This window comes from Apodemus sylvaticus, chromosome 1, assembly GCF_947179515.1.
Source record: "Apodemus sylvaticus chromosome 1, mApoSyl1.1, whole genome shotgun sequence".
NCBI lineage: Eukaryota > Metazoa > Chordata > Mammalia > Rodentia > Muridae > Apodemus > Apodemus sylvaticus.
The window spans coordinates 54,431,117-54,456,129 of record NC_067472.1 but is presented as its reverse complement, the minus strand read 5'-3'; the positions used below and the strand labels follow the sequence as shown (position 1 = coordinate 54,456,129).

The following is a 25,013-nucleotide window of genomic DNA, read 5'->3' as shown; positions in this document are numbered from 1 at the left end:
CACTTGCACTGGGATGCCTTTGTAGTTTAGAAGAGGGTATTGGATTTCCTGGAGCAGGAATTACAGTACTTGTGAGTTTCCTGATGTGGGTGCTAGAAATCAAATTCAGATTCTGTGAAAGAGCACTAAGTATTCCTAACCATTGAGCTATTTCTCCACCCTCCAAATAAATGATAGCTGGGTATGGGAGCAAAGGCTTATAAATCCACTACTTGGTAGATCAAGGTAAGAGGATCATGAGCTCAAAGTCATCCTATTCTGCATAGCAAGATCTTGTTTCAACATATAAATGAATATATATATATATATGCATTTTTCTATGAGACAAAATTCTGAGTGGGACTCCAAATGTATATTATAGTATATTACTTTTCCCACATGTGTAGATATCATATATGCATGTTTATGTGTGGTGTGTGTGAAGGTTATGAATGTGTCATGTATACAGACATGTATTGGTGAGCTGTGGCATGTATGGAGGCCAGAAGAGGATATTTGGTGTACTGCTCTGTCACTCTTTGCTGTACACCCTTGACACAGAGCCTCTTACTGAACCTGGAGCTGGACTGCAGGCCAGTAGAGCCCTAGCTGTCCTGCCCCTGCTGCTGACAGTGCAGGGCTCCAGGTGAGTGCTGGGGATGCCCACTCAGCAGCCCATGCTTGTCCAGCGGGCACTGCTGCCCACTGAGCCAGCTTCCCAGCCTCAGGTTTTGTTTTACCAAAATATTAAAACACCTTTATTTGCCCTTCTTCCCTTCCTCCTCTCCTCCTTTTCTCCACCCCCTTCCTTTCTCCTGAGTTTTTTTAATCCTGAGAAATCAGCCGGAACGTGGAGAATCATGTTTTCTTCTGATTGTTCCAACCCCCATGTCTGCCTTCCCGTTCTGTTTGAGCCTGCCAGACACATGCCAGTGGCCGGGTTGCCAATGCAGACCACTGCAGAATGAGACAAAGCCCTGGGCCTTTTGCTAGGAGGCATTTGGCTGTGACATCCTGGCATGTGAATTCAGAAAAATATCTGTCCGGAGCACATGTTTTGTGTTTCTCAGGTTGAGACAAAGTCCTTCTAGAAAGCAGTTTTGAGGACTGGGGATATAGCTCCATTGGTAGAATGATTGCCTACTAAGCACAATACGCTGGGTCTGATTGCTAGCACTGTACTATCTAAATTGGGTACGGTGGCACAGACACGCCCGTAACCTTAGCACCTGAGGCATAGAGGCAGGAGACTCAGTAATTCAAGCCATCCTCAACTGCACAGAGAATTCAGTACCAATGGGGGATACAAGAAACCGTGTCTTTAAGAAATGACTGGTTAGTGGATTTGTGCAGGGTTAGCAATCCCTGTTCCTCGCCAGCTCCGTTAGCCTCATCAGATTTCATCTGTGGGTTCCTCTTCCACAGAAATCAAGCTTCTGCTGGCTAAAACAGAGATAAAAAGATTATTCACTAGGGCAATGGGAAGTCAGGAATCTCACCACTGATTCTTTTGCCATTAAGGGGAAACAAAACGACTTTAAGTAATTCTTTAATTTGAAAGTTCTTATGGTCAACCAGGTGTAGCAGTTTAAAACCAACCTGGGTTTTGCAAATCATGGGAGTAATCAGATTGGCAGTGTCTCACCTCAGGGCTATACAAGGACGTGCACGTAGGAATGAGAGGAACAGGTTCAAACCTGATTCAGATAATTAATGAAACTATCTTCCCTAGCAACCACGGAATCTCCAGGCCAATCAGATTACCCCAGTCTTTCAGTACCCGTGTGAACCCACACTCAAGGAAGCTGGTTAGGCCAAGCTTGGGTGGGGCAACCAAGTCCTATGAAGTGCAATCTGAGAGCCTCAGGATAGGCTGCCGAGCCAGAAATATCTCCTCTACCGGCTTGTCAAGGATATCTGCAATTTCACCAGCACTGAGTCATTTATCTTTTGTGTCTGTGGCTGTCTTTGCCATCTCTCCCAGAATGTAGTGGTCTGGGATACATGATTCCCTTAATCTTCTCACTTTAAATGAAACAGGTTCAATTAAACCATGTTTAATTTTTTTGGGTAAGCCACAAACTCAGTTCCACTTTTTCCTCTCAGGCCCCTGTGCAGTCCTTTGCCTATCCCAGTGCAGTTCTGCTTGTTTAGATAGGTAGTAAAGTTTGAAGCTAGATGGCCTTGTGAGAGAGGATAGCCAGAAGCAAGGGCCTGGGCACCACAGGCTTTGCCACGTGGCTTCTCGGCACTGCCAGGACTGGGTGGGCCTTGGTCTGGGGCCGGATGGCATATGGAGGGAGATGCTTGGTGTCTGTGTGGACTCCTCTTCGTGGCTTGCTCCACTTACCCTGCCTCTTAGATCTATCTCTTGTCCTCTTGTCATCTCTTGGTCATTCTCATTGTAGGTGGTCACCTGCAGGAAAGGAATTCTCGTGACGTGTTCCTAAACCAGACTAGAGGTTTGCCACCCACTTCAGTCCCTCTCAAAGGCTGGGGTGTGGCAGAGAGAAAGGGGCTGAAGATTCTTTAGTTTGTATCACTGCTTGGCACACACCCAAAGACCTATTAGTGAAAGGCCAGCCTGATGCTACACATGCGTGTTAAAGCCTTAAGCCCCTCCCGTCTCTTCCTATTTTTGTGGCTACCAAGAGATGGCCAGAACCCACTTTTGCATGATCTTGCCTTCAGGCACGCTTTATCTCCCCAGTTAGCTCTTCTAGACCCCCCCCTACCCCAAAGAAATGACATCATAGCCCACCCCCAAATAGAAACTCCACTATTTTTTCTTTTTCAGACAAGACCTTATGTAGCTAAAGCTTGTTTTAAACTCCTGAGCTTCCTGCCTCCACCTCCTGAGTGCCAAGATTGCAATCATGTGCTACCACACCCCTGACTGGAAACTCCATTCAGTTTTTTTTTTCCTTTTTCCATTTGTGTGACTGTGTGTGTGTTTGTGTGTGTGTGTGACCTGAGTAAGCCCGATTGGTTTTGATTGTCCTTCTACTTTATTCGTTAAGTCGGGGTCTCTCCAGCAAGCCCAGTGCTTGCTAACATGGTTTGTCTTGTTGGCCAGCTTGTTTGTAGATTCCTTGTCACTGCCTTCTGAGACCGGATCGCAGACAGGCCGCCATGCCTGCCTGTTATGTGGGTTTCTAAATGTCTGAATTCAGGTCCTCATGCTTGCATAGCAACCACTGAACTGTCTATCTACCTCTCTATACATTTACAAAATTGTTTATTTTACGTGTATGTGGCTAAGGGTATGTATATGCACCACAGGCATGCAAGAGCCCGAGGAGGTCAGAAGAGGCTGTTAGGTCCCTTGGTCTGGAATTACACATCGTTGTGAGCTGCCTCATGATCACATAGCATGTCTCCAGAGCTGTAAGGAGTTAACATGTGAATGAAAACTATTTGACCTTGTTTGGCACATGCTCGGGGCTAATGTGTTTGCCCTTCTTATTTGATCATTGTTGCTGACAAGAAAAAGCATTCCTTTCTTCTGTGGTTATTTGGACTTATTCTGAGATTCATTTTATAACTGAAAGCAACAAAGTGAAAGAAAAGAAATAGCTTTCAAACACTTACTCAACCAAACTCTTTCTGGGAAAGCCGTGATTGTTTTCTTGAAAACTATTTCATATCTGATTAATCTATCTGAAATTTTGGAAATGCATGATAATATGAAGACTCAGGGATGGGACTAACCTATGTGCAGTTTTTGGATTGTTAATTTTGAGACAGGGTTTCTTTGTGTAGCCCTGGCTGTCCTGGACCTTGCTCTGCAGACCAGGCTGGCCTCAAACTCAGAGGTCCTCATGCCTCTGCCTCTGGAATGCTGAGATTAAAGGCGTGTGTCACCGCTGCCCTGCCCTATGTGCAGCTTTTTAGAGCCTTAGAAGTTTCATGCTATTTTAAAACGAGATTTCTTTCTTTCTTTCTATTTTCTGTGTTTGTAATAGTTGCCCACATGTATGTATTATATGCATGACTGGTGCCCAAGGAAGCCAGGAAAGGGGCTGGGTCCCCCAGAACTGAAGTTACGGATGATGTGAAGCACTATGTATGTGCTATGAACAGAACCCAGAGCCTCAGAAAGAGCAAGTGTTCAGTCTCCAGACCCCACTTTCTTTCTTTTTTTCTGTTTTTGTTTTTTTTTGAGACAGGGTTTCTCTGTGTAGCTCTGGCTGTCCTGGAACTCACTCTGTAGACCAGGCTGGCCTCCAACTCAGAAATTTGCCTGCCTCTGCCTCCCAAGTGCTGGGATTAAAGGCATGTGCCATCTCTGCCCCAGCCCCCACTTTCTTTTGAGACACAGTTTAATATAGTCCAGGCTGGCCTCAAACTGAATGTGTAGCCAAGGATGGCCTTGAACTCCTGATCCTCCTGCCTCTACCATCCTGAGTGCTGATATGACTTGTTTGCACTACTGGGCCCAGCAAGAGAAATTTCCTAAGATAAAGGACTGGAGAGATGCCTCAGTGGTCAAGAGCCCTTGGTTGGCGGGACAGTGGTGGCGCATGCTAAGGCTATACAGAGAAACCCTGTCTCGAAGAAACCAAATCCAACCCCCCCCCCCAAAAAAAAGAGCCCTTGGTCTCCAATCATGACCAGAGCTCCAATCTTATGTAATAAGCCGGGTATCCCTGCAAATGCCTGTAATCCCAGCATTTTTGGTTTTTTCCTCTTCTTTTCTAATTAGTATAAACAAAAAACAATGGAAGGGCAACAGACTAATCCAAACTACACTTCATATGGCTCCCAGGATAGCTGAGAAAAGGCAGGTTCAGGAAGAGATCCTGCCTCCCAAGTAGAAGGCAGTGAGTACTAGAGAAGGGCGCCCAGCACCGTCTCCAGGCCCCCTGAGTGTGCATAGGCTTGCACTCTACATGTGTGCAAATGCTTATACAAACCAGACACAACTAAACACATCTCTAAAATGATTTGCTAGAATCACAGGGAAAGAGTAGCCTGCAGAAGCTGCCACCACTAAGTTCTCTGTGAACTGGTTCCCCTGTTGCTGTCTGGTGGACTCTGGCTATGGCCAGGAAATCCCAAGGCAATGTGGGTTCTCCTTTCTGATAGGATTCCTCCATCCAGGATAGAGATGACCCTTGAGGAGGCCTACCTCATAAGTCTTCAGGAACTCCTTGAGGGGTACAGCCTATTGGTTGTGTGTTCTGCTCTATGACATTTAACAGTGCTGGACAGAGAGAAAAGGTGTCCTATGGACAATAACTGACCAGTTTGTTAGCACGATAAAAACGCCTCTTTCCTTACAGGCTGTTCATAGTGTTGACCACAGTTCTTGTTTCTCTCACTTGCTCCTGTGAAGCCTTTGAGGACTGGATCTGGTGATTGGTGACATTTATGTGGCTTTCACAGTAGGATGGCTCTGAGTGCGAGGTCCTCTGCTGGCTTTTCTATAGCCAGAGCGTCCAGGCTAGGGTATGGAAGCACTGGGATGTTTGTAGGTAGTTTGGGAAAGGTGGCTTCTCTGGTGTGTTTGTACATACCCACAATATACATCTGAGAAACATTAATCCATGAGATGGTGTTGACTGACTCTATAATCATCTTTATCCTTATCATCAGAGCACAGCACGACCTTCATCCCTGGACTGCAATGAACCCAAGGAAGCTATGGAGAAAGCTGGGGCAGGGTCAGGCTCCGCCCCAGATACAGGTGAGAGAAGTGGTGGGGGCTGAAAAAGTGGCAGCCTGCATTATAGAGGGAGTGTATGCAGAGATGGGAAAGCACCGGCGGGGGCAGGTACGCTGACTTCCTGGGCTGTGGATGGCCACCCTGGAAGGCGCTCGCTCAGGATACCAGCACCCGGTCCTGCATTCCAGGACCTAGACATTCAAAACCTTCTTTCCTACCTCTTTTTAAAAATGTTTTTTATTATTTTTAAGTGTGAGTGTGTGTGTGTGTATTTGAGCACAAGTGCTGGTGGAGATTACAGGCAAGAGGCTTAGGTCCCCTGGAACTGGTATTATAGGTAGTTCTGAGTGGCCTACTGTGGGTGCTGGAAACTGAACTCAGGTCCTCAGCAGGAGCAGCAAATTCTTTTAACTGAGCCATCTCTCCAGCCCCCACATTTTTGTTTTTGTTATTTTTGATACAAGGTCTTCCTCTGTATTCCAAACCGCCCCAGACTCACAATGTAACCCAGGCCAGTACCAAACTTGAGCTCTTCCGGTCTTCTCTTCCCAAGTGCTGGATCTACAGACATGGGTCACTGTGCCCAAGTCATAGTTACCCTTGCTTACTCGCCCCTCCATCTCATACAGATTCAAGCGTCTCTGAGGACCAAGACAACTGCTGCAGCTGAAAAGCAGAGAGAGGTTCTCATCTACTGCTGTGAGGGGAATGCTCTCTTGTGAGGGTCTTTTCTGTCAATAATTACAGTTGCTTTGTCTTTAAGACCACAGTGGAGCCCGAGCAAGGTGTAACACACATTTAATCCCAGGATTTGGAGGCAGAGGCAGGTAGATCTCTGTGAGGTGAAGGCCAGCCTGATCTACAGAATGAGTTCTGGGCCAACCAAGGTTAAATAGATAGAACCCGTTCAAAAACAAAACAAAACAAAACAACAACAAACAAAACAAAGATTGAAGTGGCCATATCACGTACAGAAGACGGGTTCCACCATAGCCCCTCTTTCACTATAAGTGCACAAATGGCATAATTCCTCCACAGATTTGTGGATTTATTTTAAGGTTCTTTAACCCCTTATTCTCTGGGTAACCTTGTCGGGGGCAACTAACTCTCAAGCCCAGACTCCTGCAATCACTTCTGAGGTGCCCCGCACTGGACTCCACCTCTTCCTGCTCTGACCCCCACCCTCCTGATTTCTGTGCTAATTTCTGGTCACATCACAGGTCGCCCACATCCTTGCCATCTCTGACGGCTGAGGTTTTCTTTGCTGACTGCAGTCACCTCTGCCTTCCTGTCTTAGATATTTTTCTTCGCTGCTAGAGCAGGCTCAAAGAGCTGGTTTAGAACAAACACACATGCACAATCAAATCATGTTACTTTATTTCTTGAAGTTCTCCATTGGCTCATGACTTTCAGGCTAAAGTTCATCTTCTTAGCACACAAGGTGGTTTGTGATCCACTCTCTATCTCCGTGCTCCTTTAGTCCCGCAGACATCCTTCATTCCAGCCAATGCTGGAGGGTCTGCAGGTCCCCAGGCCATGATGCTGGGCCACAGATCTGGTCTTCATGATCCTTCCAATGCCCTGCCTTATGGTTATTTTGTTTGTTTATGTATTTATTTTAATTTTAGCACTACTGGATATTGAATGTAGGGTCTTGGGCATATGAATAAGCCCTCTGCTACTGGTCTGCAACCCCAACCCTTTATTTATTTTTTTCTTTTGAGACAACCCTTTATTTATTTATTTATTTTTTCTGGCTGACCTGTAACTTTTAATCCTCCTGCCTCAGCTTCTGCAGTGGTTAGGATTTCAGGCTTTCCTACCAGTCTATGCTCTGAGTTTTTGATGATCTCTCCCTCAATTCAGGTCCACCTGAGACTCAAAGTCCCTGCTTCCCAGGATTCCTGGGCATATTTGCACAATTACAGGGGAAATGGGGCGGGGGCAAAGAATGCTCGGCAAACAGAATGGGCAGAAGATGGCAAGAGCTGCTGGTTGGCTTCCCGGCTGTCGTGGTAGACCGTGCTTCCTTGCTCTTCGGAACAAGTTTGGTTTCTTGTGGTATTTGCCATTCCAACAAGGTGCTTGTTTCTTTTTTCAATTTATTTCGTCATTGTTTAAATGTCTTGAAATTTAAAGGGAATTAGGATCAGATCTCTTCTTCAAATACTGGAGAAACATGGACTAGTTTCTCCTACCATGTGGGACTCAGGGACCAAAGTGGGTCATAAGTCAGATAGAGGCAAGCACCTTTACCCTCTGGCCTATCTATCTTACCAGTCCCATGTGCCTTGGACTAAAGTACAGGAATGGCTCTCTCCCTTGACTATGAATGCTTCCTTAGAATGAAGGGTCTCATGCACATGCAGCTTAGAAACTAACTTGTGCTGGGCGTGGTGATTTGTGATTAGAATCCTGGGACTGGCAAGGCAGAGGCAGGACTGCTGCAAGTTCTAGGCTATCCTGGTTTATTTATGTAGCAAGTACCTTACTTTCTAACCTAGGCTATCTGTAGAGATCCTATTTCAAAAACATAACTCAAAGGAACAACAGCCAAATAAAGAAAGCAGCCTTCAGGACCCAGGCTTGCTGGTGCTCATTAGGCAAAAGGATTGCTATGAGATCGCAGTCAAACGTAAGCCCAAAGGCAAGCCTTGGCTATAGACCAACCCTGCTTCAAAAACACATGTGTGCACGCAGGCCCGCAGGCCCTCAAACAAAGGAGGGAAATATCGACTGCGTGTCCTCTCTTTTGGACACAGAATCTGGTTGTCTTCAAACATCACTTTCTTTGGGTTCCAGAAACCAGGTTTACCTGGCTCTGCTACTTGCCTGCAGATCACAGAAGGATTTTGGTATTTCTCTGAGATCTAAAAACCAGTTTGTGTACAACAGAGCTTGCTGCTGGTCAGCATGGTCAGTCATTTTGGTAAAATAGCAGCAAGTCAGTCATAGAACTACTTTCAAGTAGAGCTACCTCAAGAGCCTTGCCATCCTTGGCCTGGTCAGTCTGTGGCTTCAAGGATATGGTCATTTTGCAGGGGAGATGCGGGAGTGTGGAAATTCTGGTTGCAGCTGACGCAGCTATGCTCCTGCAAAGCTGCCCTGCTTCCAGTGCAGTGGAGCAGGCCTGAAGCTGCCGGGCGCTAGGCCGATTTCAGCACCATAACCCCCGGCAGGCTATAATTTGTTTGCTTTTTCTTTCTGTTTGTTTATTTTTAGACGGAGGCGGGGGTCTTCCTGAGTAGCTAGTGTTGGCTTGGAACTTAGGATCCTTTTGCCTCCACCCCCTGAGTACTAGGATTACAGACAGGCATGTGCTGCCACACCCAGTTCACTTTATATTTAAGTTCCTGAGTCATACTCACATGCGAACTTGGTAAAAGTCTTAAAATAACATTTAAAATATCATTTTAACCTTTTTGTTTTCCACTAAGAGCAATTGAACCCAGGGTTTTGAAATTGCTAGGCGAGCACCGTACTATTGAGCTATATATCTCTCTTCTTTTTTTCCTTTTTCTTGCTTCCCTTTCTTTTCTTTCTTTTTTTATTTTTTAAGACAGTGTTTCTCTGGGTATTCTTTTTTTGTTGTTGTTTTTTTTTTTGTTTGTTTTTTTTGTTTTTTGTTTTTTTTGGTTTTTTTGAGACAGGGTTTCTCTGTGTAGCCCTGGCTGTCCTGGAACTCACTCTGTAGACCAGGCTGGCCTCGAACTCAGAAATCCACCTGCCTCTGTCTCCCAAGTGCTGGGATTAAAGGCATGTGCCACTACCGCCTGGCTTTCTCTGTGTATTCTTGGCTGTCCTGCAACTCACTCTGTACACCAGGCTGGCCTCAAACTCACAGAGATCCACTTGCCTGTGCCTCCCAAGTGCTGGTAATTAAAGGTCCCTGCCACCACCCCTGGTTCCTTTTTTTTTTTTTTTAATTCTTTTTCTTCTTACCTTTCTTCTTCTTCTTCTTCTTCTTCTTCTTCTTCTTCTTCTTCTTCTTCTTCTTCTTCTTCTTCTTCTTCTTCTTCTTCTTTTCTTTTTCTTTTTCTTTTTTCAGTGCATGTTTATTATTATTATTTGTTGTAACACTTTTCTTTTTTTTAATATTTTTATTTTCTATATTCTTTGTTTACATTCCAAATGATTTCCCCTTTCCCAGATCCCCCCTCCCCATATGTCCCATAAACCTTCTTCTCTCCATCCCTTCTCCAATCACCTCCCTCCTTTTTCTTTGTCCTTATATTCCCTTCCCATGCTAGATCAAAAGTTCTCTTGCAATCCAGGCTGGGTTGATCTCAATTTGTAGCAGAGCATGACCTTGAGGTTGGCCTCAAATTTGCTGAATTTGCAAAGATGGCCTTGAACTCCTGATCCTCTGCCTCCACCTAATGAATTCTGGGATTATAGCATGAATCGTCATACCTGGCATATTCATCGTGGGCTTTGACTCCAAGGCTCTAGGTACGCTGGGTAATTGCTCTATACCGACAGCTCCCAAGTCCCGTTTCTAACTTTTTACTTTGAGACAAGCTTCAACTAATTCTGTAGCCCAGCTTTGAATCCTTCTGCTGTCCTCCCAGGTAGGTGGGAGTGCAGACTAATTGCAGGTCTGTGGTACTAGGTCTGCTTTAACTATTTTTTTCTCCTCCTTTTCTTTCTCCTTCTCCTCCTTTAAATCTATTTATTTTATTTGAGAGAGAGGAAAGAGGAAGTGAGAGAGCAGGGAGAGAGAGAATTGTGCTTATAGCGTTCCTACATGTACTAGATACATGCCTGGTGCTCTTGGAGGCCAGAAGAGTCATGCACAGCTGTGAGCTGCCTTGCAGGTTCTGGGAATTGAACTCAGGACCTCTGGAAGAGCAGTCAGTGCTCTTACCCTCTGAGCTATCTCTCCCACCCCTGACTTTACCGTTTTGCAGTGTTCACCTCAGTGACATTAAATATCTTCCTGTGCTTATGGGATCCTCACCGTACGCTGCCTCCAGAACTCTTGCCATGTTCCTCAGTCATTAAACACCAACTCCCCAGTCCCATTACCCAGCTCCTGAAATTACCTTCCTTGGTGTGACTCTGAGTTCCATGATTCCAAGTACCTCATATCAGGGGATTCTAAAGCATCTGTCCTTTGGGGTCTGACTTATTTGTAGTAATGTTCTGAATGTTACAGCACACATCAGAATATAATCACTGTTCAATATTAGTAGTAGTTTATTTCATGTATATGCCACGTTTAGCTGTCTTCCGCCTCTTTAATACAGTCACTTTTCTGTGACCACCACAACTGCTCTGCTTAGAGCTGCCAACTCCCACCTGCATTGTGGCGGTTGCTTCCTCACTGGTCTCTCTTTCTGTGTCTTGAACCCTCTGGACTTTATATATCATAGCAACAAGATTGACATTTTCAAAACATTAGTCAATCAGGCCAGCTTAGTCTAAATATCTCAAAAAAAAATCATGTCATTGTAACTTTCTGTGGCTCTCCATCTGACTGTGAAACAGCATAGCTCAAGGGCTAGCAATGATCTCAGACTTCCACAGCATCTGGCTCCTGCTCTCCATCCCTTCATCTTTCGCTGTTCTTTGATTTGAAAGTCAAATTCCTTGCTATGAACTATGCCTGGAATGCCCTTCTGTTTGACAAATTCTTCTAGTGGTAAAGGGCACCTCACCAGAGAGACCTCTAACATCCCTTCCATCCTTGTTTCGAACCTCCCCCTTCTCTCCATCCCTCTCCTTCCTTTCTCACTATGTATCTCCCTATGTAGTCCAGGCTGACCTTGAACTCACTTCAGTACTCCTGCCTCAGCCTCTAGAGTGCTGGGAATTCAGGCATGCATCACCACAATGACTACCACTGATGGCTTTTACTAATTCCAAGAAGGAACACTTTCTCTGATACACATTAATACCTACATTTGTTAACTTCCTTCCCCACCACTAGAATGTAACCTTTATGATGTTTTTATTTTCTTAATTTTCTGTTGTAGCTTTCTTAATCTATGAACAAGTTGTAGACTCTTGATAGTCTCTTCTATGTGTTGTTCCATTTGGTGAGCTATATATTGGATGCTGAAGCAGTAGGTCAATGCAAGTTTGAGGCCAGTGAAGGAAGCATAATGGATTCCAGACCAGACTGAACTACAGCGTGAGACACTGTGGGAAAAGTGGAGAATGAGCTGGGCAGAAGTGGACCACGCCTTTAATCCCAGCATTTGGGAGGCAGTCAGGTTTCTTAGTTCAAAGCCAGCCTGGTCTACAGAGTGAGTTCTAGGACAGGCAGAGCTTCACAGAAAAAAAAAAAAACTGTTTCAAATTCTAAAAAAAAAAAAAAAAAAAAAAAAGGGCATGTGTGTGTGTGTGCCCCATGTGTGTGTGCCCCATGTGGTAGAGAACACCTTTAATCGGGGAGGCAGAGGCAGGTGGAGTAAGGCGTAAGAGTAAGAGGCCAGTCTGGTTTAAATATCAAGTTCAGGGCAACCAGGGATTCACAATGAGATTTTTTTTTTTTTGTTTTTTTCGAGACAGGGTTTCTCTGTGTAGCCCTGGCTGTCCTGGAACTCACTCAGTAGACCAGGCTGGCCTTGAACTCAGAAATCCGCCTGCCTCTGCCTCCCAAGTGCTGGGATTAAAGGCATGCGCCACCACTGCCCAGCTTGCAATGAGATCTTAATTCCAAAAAGGTGAAGAGGTGGCTGGGAAGATGGATCAGTGGCTAACGGTGCTTGCTGTCAAGCTTGATGACTTGAATTCAGTCCCCAGGACCTGCATGGTGGGAAGAGAGTCCTGTAAATTGTTCTCTCTCACACACGCTGTGATATGTATGTACTATTCCTGCACACAAATAAATAAATGTAATAACATTGTTTAAAGCCCATTTGGACACTGAGAAAATATTTTGTTACTGCCAAACCCAGAGCACTGCCAGTGAGTATTAGAATGGCCACACTCTGCAGACCCTGACATCTGTACAGGGCTCTCTCCTCTGCTGGCCTGTTCGAGGGACGCAACATAAGAATCGCACTTCAAATCCCATTTCCTCTCTTGATTATTTTTTCCTTTACATTTTTCTTTTAGATATATTTGAGAAGGCATGGGCTTTTATTTAATTTTGACTACACCATTCCCTTTGCTTCCTTAGAGAGTAAATTCCATAAAGAGACTTTGGTTGTTGTTGTTGTTGAAAACTGTGCCTCTGGCCCTGTGAGAACAGCACCTGTCATTTAGTGGGTATCCAGTCAACATTGGCGGGGTGGAGAAATGATCTGTGCGTTTCCTCCGTTTCAGGTGCTACGGAAAGTGCTTTCATCAAAAATGAATGCAGGAGGTGTTACCAGCCTTATGTAATGGCTAAATTATCAGAGGCCTCACGTGGCTATGCAACTTGCCCTTAGGTTTCAGAGCTGGGACCTGAACACAGATGAATTGAATTCCTCTCTCCATTCATCCTTGGCTTTGTCACCAACCAGCCAGATGGGGTCTAGTAATGAATTCACGATACTATAGATAGCTACACAGCAGCTTCCTCCTCCCACTCTCCCTCCTTTGATGTTATGGGTGGAGCCCAGGGCTTCACATAAGCTAGGGAAGAAACACTTAGTGAACCCCACCCACCAACCCCTTCTCTCTCTCTCTCTCTTTCTCTCTCTCTCCTTCCATCTCTTCCTTTATTGTTTTATTAATTTTAAATTTTTTATGTGTGTGTATTAATGTTTTGCCTGCATGCAACCATGCCTGGTACCTGCTGGAGATCTGAAGAGGGAGTTGGATTCCCTGATACTGGAGTTACAGATGATTGTGAGCCCTGGCAGCTGTGTTTAAATCCCATCTTTCTGAGCTGTTTTCTCTTGACCTGCTGTTGTATGGAACATACCATGTAGGTCTCTCTGATGGGGCCAGAATTTCAGGGCTGGCTGATTACTTAGCTATCTTGGCTACCAGTCCCTCTTGAAACAGTGGCAGAGGCCTGATGAGGTTGACCACCCCTGACTCCTGGGTGGTCCTGATCTGTGAATGGATTGATTCACGAGCCTGCAGCATTCTTTTGACTAACCAGAAGTTCTGATAGCCTTTCACCCTGCTTGTTCTTGTTGACTAGGGGCCCTGTGATTCTGAGCTTTTGCTGTCTTCTGTAATTTGGGTACAGATCACTTTTAGGAGGATAGTTCCAGCTCTGGTGGGGCCATTTCCCCTCTTCTTCCCCCTCCTCTCCTCCTCTTGTTGTTTCTCTGTGTGTTCCTGCATTCCTGGCTGTCCTGGAACTTACTCAGTAGACCAGGCTGGCCTCAAACTCGGAGATCTATCTGCCTTTGCCTCCTGAGTGCTGGGATTAAAGGCATGGACCACCACTCCCCAGCCTGGAAGTGTTTCTTGGTGTGGAAATCATGGTATTTCTAAATGTCTTTGAGTTGTTCAGCTACCCAGGAGGATGAGTCTTAGGACATAGCTTGTCTTCACATTCTGGACGGTTTGTTCCTATCTTTCCTCTAAGTTTCTTAGGGGCTAAACGCAACCAGGGAGGAGCAGGTCCATTCTGCATATTCCACATTCAGAATGAGGAATATTTTTTGTTCATAGGGATAGGGGACAATCTGAATGATGGCCCAGAGATAGAGGCAGACTCAACAAGGAATAAAAAAAAGTGACCTCACCTTGAAAAGAGTATGAGCTGATGAGTGGTGTGGAAGATGATAAGGTAGGGGAGTAAGGACATAGCATGAAAGGTCTTGCTTTTGGGCATGGTGATGTATTCTCTAATCCTAGCGCTTGAAAGGCTGAAGCAGGAAGATTGCTGTTGGTTCAAGACTGGCCTGGTCTATATAGTGAGTTCCTGGACAGCCAGGGCTATGTAGAGAGACTCAGTCTTGACAAAACAATTTTACTCAGTGTGGTCACATCTGTAATCCCAGCACTTGAAGGATTGAGGCAGAAGGATTGCTGTGAGTTTGAGGTTAGTTTGGGCTATTGTCTTAGAATTTTTTTTTGTCTTAGAGTTTCTCTTGCTGTGATGAGATACTATGTACAAAAACAGCTTGTGGAGGAAAGGGTTTATCATTGAAGGAAGTCAGGACAGGAGAACTCAAACAAGGCAGGAACCTGGAGGCCATAGCTGATGGAGGAATGCTCTTACTGGCTTGCTCCTCATGGCTTCATCAGCCTGCTTTCTAATAGAATTCAGGATCATCAGCCCAGTGATGGCTCCACCCACAATCTCTAATTAAGAATTGCTTTACAGCCTTGCGTATATCCCAATCCAATGGAGGCATTTTCTCAATCGGCTCCCTCCTCTCTGATGATGTTAGCTTGTGTCAAGTTGACACAAAAGGAGCTGGCACAATTGTGCAGTGAGTGCCAGACCATCTTGGACTATACTGTGAAACTCTTGTTTCAAAAAGAAAAACCAAACCAGGATTAGCAAGATGTCTCTGTGGGTGAAAGCACTTGACGCATAAGCACTTGTTGTCTTGACACTTGACAACCTGAGTTGGAGGCAAAGGCCTGTAAAAGTGGAAAGGAGGGACTCTGTTTCTCTCTGTCTCTCTGTCTCTGTGTGCTTCTCTCTCTCTCTCTCTCTCTCTCTCTCTCAATTAAAAAAGAAAAAAAGCTTTAACATATAGGCAGAGGGCTTGATTTGATGAGGAAGGACATGGTCTTTGAAGGGTCTTGAAAGATAATCCCTGTAGGTTTGGGGGTGTGATGTAGGTCACAGAGAGGGACGTGTGAGGGTAAGAAGGATGCACTGGGGATGTTGCAGAAGGAAGGAGAGGAGAGGCCGGAGTCACCTTTCTTCCATTCAGCTGCTGGTTTCCTGTGTAGTACAGGAAATCAGCAGCTGGCTCAGGAAATGTCTCCTCAGGCATGGAAGACACCTAAAAGGCTTTGGGCGAAGGTGGAGGTCTTCAGTCACTGGCGTTCCTTTTTACAGGGCCGTGTACAGGGCCAAGCAAGGAGCCTTTCTCCACATTGTGTATTCTGACTTGGTTGGATCACAAAGCAGCGGATCCAGGGAGAGTTTTTGCTTTTTACATTGCAACAGAATTCCTTGCATAGCAGAGCTCAGGAAAAAAGGCCCTATTTGAGGACAAAGGTCAGGGCTCCAGAGTTCAGGCCCATTTGAAGAGGGGTAGGCCCTTCTTTGCTAATCCCAAGTTTGCCTGACAAGCCTCTGCATTGATGTATGTGGAATGAACTCTGTCAGGACCAGTGATTTAATCTAGTCTTCAAGTCACATTTTCTCCCACCTTGAAACTATCACCCACAGATGGGCTTGGACAGCAGGAGAGGTAAGATTGACAGATGCCCTCTCCATCCAGGACCAGCCTGCTTTCCCCAGCAAGCCCAGGCAGTGCCATCCTTCTTGGCCGGGAACAGGGTCTGGGTGTGGTTTCCTTGACTTGCCTGTTGCTCTCCTGCTCAGGATTGGTGATGGTGGGAGGCAGGAGGAGGGAGGAGGGAGGAGGGAGGAGGGAGGAGGGAGGAGGGAGGAAGGGGGAGGGAATGCCCTCCTACAAACCTGGCAGAATCAAGCCAGAAGGAGCACTCGGCGCCTTATCTGCCTCTCCCCTACATTCCAGCTCCTTGGAACCAGCCAAGCTCTTCACTGAAGTCCAAAGGCAGTTGAGATGCCCAAGCCACTTTGGACTGCTTCCCAGAATAAACTCATAGCACAGGAGGCAAAGGGCAGGGTTGTACCCAAGACCCCATTACCCAGTTGTCCAGTAGGGGTTGGGAAGATATTTTGATTTTGTTCCTTATCCCCAGAGGGGATTCACACACAGTGGAAGGAGGCAGTGGAAGGCACCAGGTCACAGAATAGAGGCCTGCTCCTTGTCCAGGCAGTTCCCCTCGGCATGGTGACAGGCTCTTAGAGAAATATCTTAATAAAAGAGTTCTAAGCAGCTTGGCAACCTTCCAACCTTCCTTGTACCAGAGACAAAAATGTTGTCCTGACAAAATGTTTAGGTAATTTCTTAGCACATTCACCACATGTAGACCCCAAACTACACAAGTTGTGGAATTCTTGAGAGGAAAAAAAAATAAAGCCCTTAAAAATTGTGCAGTGATCTTATTATTCCAGTGAGTGTGGAAGTAGATATTCTGTGATCTTTAATTGTGTCAACATGAGAGAAAGATTTGTGGACCAAGAGTCCCAGGAGGGATTATTTTAACGTGATTTTTTCCTATTTTATTATTATTAATTTTTTTGGTGACAAAGTCCCATTACATAATCCAGGCTGTCCTTGAACTCCAGATTGTCTTGCCCCAGTCTCTTGAGTGCTAGGATTATAGACATGAACCAACGAGCACAACCTTACTGTGATTTTTTTTAGCAGTATGTGCCCCCCTTTTTATCTTTGGGGGGGTTGTTTGTTTTGTTTTTGTTTGAGATAGGGTTTCTCTGTATAGCCTTGGCTATCCTTTAACAAGCTCCATAGTCTAGGCTGGCCTCCACCTCACAGATCCATCTACCTCTGCCTCTTTAATGCTAGAATTAAAGGTGTGTGACACCATGTTCAGTGAAATATGCGCCCCTTTTCTAAGCATTGCCAATTGTTGAGGTCAATTTGGGAAAATTAAGAGAAGAAAAACAAATTAAGAAGATTAGGTTTTGTGTGAAGGACATTAAAATAATTTATTTTGTGTGTGTGTGTGTGTGTGTGTGTACATGTGCGCATACATGTGGCTGGAGGCCACAGTGGGTGTGGGTCCTTAGGGGCCATCTACTTGGTTGTCTTGAGAGATCGTTTCTGATTGGCCTGGAGCTTGTGATTCATCTGTCTATGCCTCCCAGCTCAGGGATTATGAATGTAGGCTGTTGCAAAGGTCCTCGTGCTTGCTCAGTGTCTTAGACAACTGTTTGCTGTGAAGAGACACCATGTATCAAAGCTACTCTCATAAAAGAAAGCCTTTAGCTGGGGCTGGCTTGCAGTGTCAGAGGTTTAGTTCATGATCATCATGGTGGGGAGCAGGGATGCACACAGACAAACATGGTGCTGGAGTAGTTCTGTGTTCAGATCTGTAGGCAACAGGAAGAGACAGGCTCTGGGCCTAGCTTGGGACTTTTAAAACCTTAAAGCCCAGCCCTCTGTGATTCACTTCCTCTAATAAGGCCACACCTCCTAATCCTTCTCAAGTAGTGCCACTCCCTGATGACCAAGCATTCAAATACATAAACCCATGGGGCCCCTTCTTATTCAAACCACCACACCAACTGCGAAAGGCTCAGGGGTGCTTAGGCCTCGCCCGCATGAGGACTTGAGTTCAATCTTCAGTGCTTCAAAAAAGAATGTACAAACATTAATTTATATGACTCAATTTTGGGGCTGCAGAGACAGCCCAGTGGCTAAGAGCATTTGTCCTTACAGAGAACTGGGGTTTAGTTCTCAGTACCCACATGGGTCTTAAGAATTGTTACGTTGTTCTGGGATCCAATACCCTCTTTTGGCCTCCATGGGCGGTTTAAGCACACGGCACACACACATAACTCATACACATAAACAGACAGACAAACAAATACATAAATATTAAATTAAAAAGCCATTTTCTTCTTATCTCTTTTTTTGTTTTGCTTTCCTTCTCTCCTCCTTTCTTTCCTCCTTTTCCCTTCCTCACCTTAGTCGTCTCTCTCTCTCTCTCTCTCTCTCTCTCTCTCTCTCTCTCTCTCTCTCTTAGATGTGGAGTTTAGCCGGGTGGTGCTGGCACATGCCTGTAATCCCAGCACTCTGGGAAGCAGAGGCAGGTGGATTTCTGAGTTCGAGGCCAGCCTGGTCTACAGAGTGAGTTCCAGGACAGCCAGGGCTATACAGAGAAACCCTGTCTCGAAAAACCAAATCCCCCCCCCCCCCAAAAAAAAATAGGTGTAGAGCTTAAGTTTAAGGCCTTGCCCATATTACACCAGCATTTTACCTCTAAGGTACACTCAGCCCAAGATGCTTATCCAACCATGTTTTCCAACCATGTTCCCTGAAGTATGTGGGTGAGAGAGAGAACTGATTAGCACATGTCCTGGCTCTTTTGGGGGCTGAGCACTGGTGGCTAGCAGGAGAGGAAGCATCTGCTCTTTCTGTGAGCAGAACCTAGGGGCTCAGCCCACCCTTGCAGGCCTCCAGGCTCAGCTGACAAGAAGTCACACAGGGAGAGAAGGATGGATGAGGAGATAAGGGGACCACAGACGCTCTTCTTTTAAGATAACAGTGTCTCTGGGAAGGAATTCCTTCAAGATGGCTTCCTGCATGTCTGCTGATTTATGAAGGCCTCATGGATTCAGAACACCCACCTCCCAGGCCAGCAGAACGACAGGTTTCCCAGTGTACATTTCCCATCACATACCAACCTTGGCTGTTTTGTTTTCTTCCTCAAATATATCAAAGTCTCTGGGCCTTTTGTTTGCTCGTTTGTTTGTTTTTGTTAATCTTTGGCCAGGAATACCTAGTAACTATGAGTTCAGGTCTCAGCCCAGCCATTGCCAGCTCAGAGAAGTCTTGACCCTGGGTTTGAAAAGGGGTTCCCCAATTTTAAGTTTTCAGAGATTCTGTTTACCAGACTCACAAAGCTTTTTTGTATTAAGTTTGATGGGGTCTCTCACCCCCTTTACCAGACTGAAACCTCAGCCTCTAAGATGAGGACCTTCCTTAGCTGTGGCCAGGTGTTCTATCTGGTAGGAACAGGAGAGAGGACACCCGACTGTCTATGAGCACCCGGGATGTTGGGACAGTTTCTGTCTGCTCTGACTTCAGTCCCCAGAACTCAGTGTTCATGGGCTGACCAGATGACAAATTCACTTTTTTTCTTTAAAAGAGGCATCTTTTAAAAAATTAATTATTCAGTTAGATGGTGATAGCATATGCCTTTAATCCCAGCACTTGGAGTCAGAGGCAGGTGGATCTCTTGAGTTTAAGGTCAGCCTGACCTATGGAATGAGTTTCAGAACAAACAGGGCAACACAGAGAAACCATGTCTCAGAAAGCAATAATTAGTGTGTGTGTGTGTGTGTGTGTAATACATATGTATATGTGTAAAGAGCAGGTGGCATGTGTGAGTGAGGGTGCAGTCATAGCACAGCACGCATGTAGAGGTAAAAGGGGAACTTGTAGGAATCAGTTCCTTCTACCTTAGGTTAGAAATCAGACTCAGATCATCAGCACGTCCTGTTTGCTGAGCCGTTTCAGCCCCTCAAACTCACTTTTTTCTTTTCTTGAGATGGGCTTCTCTATGTAGCCCTGACTGGCCTGAAACTCTATGTAGACCAGGCTGGCCTCAAACTCATAGAGATCTGCCTGCCTCTGCCTCCCGAGCACTGGGATTAAAATCATCTTCTTCCATATCTGGCTTTCCAGCTCACTTTTTTTGAGGACCCTAGCAGTCATGTTCTGTATCTGATGCAACCCTCAGAAGAGCCCTGAGGAGGTGCTGTGTCCATCTTATAGATAAGGAAAGGAAAGCCTGAAGGATTTAGTAACTGACTAAAGTTACAGTTCATTTATTTTTATAAACAAGGTCTCATCTATTCCAGGTTGTCCTAGACCTCACTGTGTGGCTAAGTTTGGGAGTTACAGGCTCCCTGTTCAGAAAATGACACAAGCAAGAAGTGGTTTGTTTTTCTTTTTTCTTTTTTCTTTTTCTTTTTGGTTTTTCGAGACAGGGTTTCTCTGTATAGCCCTGACTGTCCTGGAACTCACTTTGTAGACCAGGCTGTCCTCAAACTTAGAAATCCACCTGCCTCTGCTTCCTAAGCACCAGGATTGAAGACATGCACCACCTCTGCCCAGTGACATATGATGCATAAAAGCTACCAGGAAGCTTGTGAAAAGCACAGCGTCGGACCCCACTCCCCAGGCTCTGATCTCCTTGTAGCTTTAAAGAGTTGAAGTAGAATGTATTTAACAAAACTTTCCAATTTTAGTATGGTTTTCTGAGACACGGTCTCATATAGTCCCGGCTGTAGCCAGGATGACCTTGAAGGTCAGACAGAATCTCCTCTACTTCTCCTTCCCACTGACTAACTGAGGTTATAAACGTGTGCCGTCATGGCTGTTTGGCACTGGGGATCAAAGCTGGGGCCTCATGCGTGCTAAGCAGGCACTCTTCCAGGTCTCTCTCTCTCTCTCTCTCTCTGTCTCTCTCTGTCTCTCTCTCTCTGTCTCTCTCTCATGACGCATGCACGTGCTCACATTTTCTGTCATGGCCATCCATCTCTAGAACCGTTTCCTCCTTTCCTGCTAAAGCTGGGACCCCTTGAACATCCCTGTTGAATGCTACATTTCCAGTCCCCCTGCCTGAGCCCCTGCAACCACCATTCTATCCCTACATAGCTAACTATTTGAGTAACCTCAGAAGGTAAATTCACAGAGTTTGCCCTTGTGTCTGGTTTATTTCACTGTCCGAGTATTTTAAACAAGGGCTTCTGGTCATCCTCATGCCAGGATCTGGATCATTCTTTGAGAAATTATGGTGGCGGGTGGGAGGAGAGGGAGAGGAAGTGTGGTCCTGGCATAGGCATCAAGGGAGGGCTGAATTCATGCGGTTGATGAGGGCTGGTATGAGTCAGAGCAGGCAGGAGGCAGGCCAACAGCCACAGAGGGGCCCTTGACTGGGTCGGGGAGGGGAGGTGGCCGGTGTCTGGTAGTTATTACTTAGAGGCAGTGGGGTTGATAAGTTATTACTTAGAGGGTGGTGGAGTTCAAAGTGGAGAGATATCATGAATGGTGGCTCACAAGATGGGGTAATGAAGTGGATAGGGTTTGCGGTACCCAGGGAGAGCAGTGGGTGAGAGCCACTTGGAACAACCAAAATGGAGGAGCCTGGAGAACAGGGGCCCTAGTGGGCAATAGAGGGACAGTGTGGGATGCTGGCCTAGGTGAGTGGGGTCAGAATGTGTAGGGAAAGCCTGCAGGGGAAATATTTAAATAGGGCTGAATCCCCACTCTCCTCAATGCTGCGGCAAATTCCTTGAGAAGGAGGCAAGGAAGGAAGAGCTTATCTTGGCTCACAATTCTAGGTACAGTGACAAGAAATCATGGTGGCAGGACTGGTGGCAGGCAGCCAGTCACATCACATCTCAGCATCTGAGAGGTTGAAATGGGCCTAGCGTGAGAGCCAGGATAGCCTGGAGCTGAAGGCTCTAATAAACAGACAGATGAAGACATGGAGGCACGTATCTGTAATACCAGAATTTGGGAGTTAAAGGCAGAAGGACCAAGAATTTGAAGTCATCTTTGGGTACATGGTGAGCTTCCAATTAGCCTAGTCTATAGGAGACCTTGTCTCAAAATAAGAATAAAAATGAAAAACAAACAACAACAACAACAAAAAATCCAAAAAACAAAAAAATGTGGAGGAGGCTCAGTGTGGGTCAGTGTGTCAGTGTGTGGTCAGTAGGTCAGTGGGTCAGTGTGGTCAGCTCCTGGCTGTTTATTTTTATTTTTTGAGACAGGGTCCCACTATATGAGCCCAGTCTATTCTCAAATATGTCATCCTTGTACTTTGACCTCCTAAATGGTGGAATTATGGATGTATATGTAGATGCATACCTGTGTGCATGTAATAGTGTACAACATACATGCACACATGCACCTGTGTTTATATAGGTACATATGTATGCATGTATATGCTACACACATACAAAACACTAATATACACATAGGTTTCTAAATGCATGTTTGTATGCATACATATGTATGTGGACTCACATCCATGTACATGTATGTGTGAAAAGTGGGCTGTGGGAGGCTAGGATCCTACTGTAGCTGTCAGGGGTCAGAGCCAGCATCATGTAAGTTATTGTCAAAATGGCCTCAAACTCAGTCTCAGACTAGAGTGGTCCAGGCAAATTGAAGTTACATGGTTAATTGTAAAATTGATATTGATTCTGTTGGTGAAAAATGACAATTTTCTCTTTGTTAAGAAGTTAGATGGAAGATGCTTTCTTAATTTTATGAGGACTTGTGGCTATGGAAATAGATCTAGATTTTACTAATGTTTCCATTCTTCAGAGGGGAAGCTTAGAGGAGCCCCAGAGGGGGCTTTCCAGACTCTGTGTCTATGTTGGCTACTGCAGACATGATGTTTTTCTCCACTGTCTCCTCTGTATTCTGCCTTGTTCCCCAACACTAGGGTTCCCCCTTTTTATTGTCTTTGCTTTCTTTTCTTGGGCACTGGTTCTCAGCCAGGGATGCTATGCTGGTAATGTCTGAATACACTTCTGGTTGTCACAACAAGGGGACTTCTACTGCCATCTAGTATGTGGTGGCAGGATTGCTGCTAAGTACCCTACAGTACAAAGCAGACTCTTTCAAGACATCAGAAAGAATTGTTCCATCTACAGTAATACAATTGCTGTTGCTTGAGCTGGCAAGATGCTTCAGTGGGTAAAGGTGCTAGGTCTGATGGTCAGAGTTTAAAACTTGGAACTCACATAGGGACAGGAAGTGCTTTTGGAACTAAACTGAAGTTCAAAGAAGCAAAATGGTAAACTTGAATCACTGAAGACATTCTGAAGAAAAGTACTGCGGAGGACTTGTAGCAGGGATGTTGGCAACTGTTCATCTGTCCTTTCCAAGCCAATCATAGCCTATAGTATCATTACCTCAGTGTTGGTAGACTTGACCACCTCAAGATATGTGTTTGGAGTCTGTCTTAGTCAGGGTTTCTATTCCTGCACAAACATCATGACCAAGAAGCAAGTTGGGGAGGAAAGGGTTTATTGAGCTTACACTTCCATGTTGCAGTTCATCACCAAAGTAAGTCAGGACTGGAACTCAAGCAGGTCAGGAAGCAGGAGCTGATGCAGAGACCATGGAGGGATGTTTCTTACTGGCTTGCTTCTCCTGGCTTGCTCAGCCTGCACTCTTATAGAACCCAAGAGTACCAGCCCAAAGGTGGAACCACCCACAAGGGGCCCTCACCATTTGATCACTAATTGAGAAAATGCCCCACAGCTGTATCTCATGGAGGCACTTCCCCAACTGAAGCTCCTTTCTCTGTGATAACTCCAGCCTGTGTCAAGTTGACACATAAAACTAGCCAGTACAATTGACCCCTTGTCAACTTGACACACAAACACATCACTATTAAGCCTCAACCCTTACTTTCTTATTCATCCCCAAGATCTAAATTACTTTAAAAGTCCCACAGTCTTTACATATTAAAAGTTCAATCACCTTAAAATATCCAATATCTTTAAAATTCAAAGTCTTTTAATAGTTCAAAGTCTTTTAACTGTGGGCTCCACTAAAATACTTTCTTCCTTCAAGAGGGAAACATATCAGGGCACAATCACAACCAATAGCAAAACTCAAACTCCAAATGTCCAATGTCTGGGATCCAACTCACGATCTTCTGGTCTCCTCCAAGGGCTTGGGTCACTTCTTCAGTCCTGCCCTTTGTAGCACACAGCTTGTCTTCTAGGCTCCAGCTGCCTGTACTCCACTGCTGCTGCTGTTCTTGGTGGTCATCGCATGGTACTGGCATCTCCAAAACGCTGCTATTTTCCACTGTAATTAGGCTTCACCAATAGCCTCTCATAGGCTCTCTTCATGGTGACAAGCCTCTGCTCCTATGCATGACCCCTTCAAGTCCTGGGCCATCAATTGCAACTGAGGCTGCACCTTCACCAATGGCCTTCCGTGGCCTCTCACTGTGCCAAGAGTCTCAGCTGCTCTTCATGACCCCTTCATGCCTTCAAAACCAGTATCATCTGGGTGACTCTTACATAGTACCAAGTCCAGCCACAGCACAAAATACAACTGTGGCTATCTCTGGAACACAGTCTCTGTGCTCTCAGAAAACACTTCCAAGAAGATTTCATCTCAGTGATGCTGGTCTCTTCTTAATCACCGCTAATTTTTAGCTCTAGCTAACCAGCATCAATAGTCCCAGTAACACAAAGGTTTGCTTTAGTGGTTCTGGTATCTTGTTACTCACAGCTGATTTTTCAGCCCCAGCTAACCAAAACCACAGAATCTTCACAATCAAAACATGGCCACTGTAAGAGTCTTTAATCTTCCCTCTGAAATTTCACAAACCAGGCCTCCATCTTTTGCACTGTTCTTAACATTGTCTTCCAAGCTTCTACAGAACTTTCCACTGAGCTCTTAATATTCTAATGGCTTTTCCAGCTCAAAGTTCCAAAGTCCTTCCACAGTCCTCCCCCAAACATGGTCAAGTTGTCACAGGAATACCCCACTACGCTGGTACCAATTTATCTTAGTCAGGGTTTCTATTCCTGCACAAACATCATGACCAAGAAGCAAGTTGGGGAGGAAAGGGTTTATTTAGCTTACACTCTGCATTGCTGTTCATCACAAAAGGAAGTCAGGACTGGAACTCAAGCAGGTCAGGAAGCAGGAGCTGATGCAGAGGCCATGGAGGGATGTTTCTT

General features: G+C 45.4%; 1 long non-coding RNA gene across 2 annotated transcripts in view; it reads left to right on the top strand.

Moving 5' to 3' along the window:
* Positions 1-5,324: 5,324 nt before the first annotated feature.
* The window catches only part of LOC127690784 (uncharacterized), a 40,108-nt gene continuing 20,419 nt past the window's right edge, over positions 5,325-25,013 (top strand). Inside the window, exons 1-2 of one of the 2 annotated variants that reach the window (XR_007979186.1) lie at positions 5,325-5,430; positions 5,578-5,668. This is a non-coding gene — a long non-coding RNA (uncharacterized LOC127690784). Of the gene's footprint in view, positions 5,483-5,577; positions 5,669-25,013 lie in introns of both variants that reach the window. The other variant, XR_007979187.1, reaches the window with a different exon arrangement.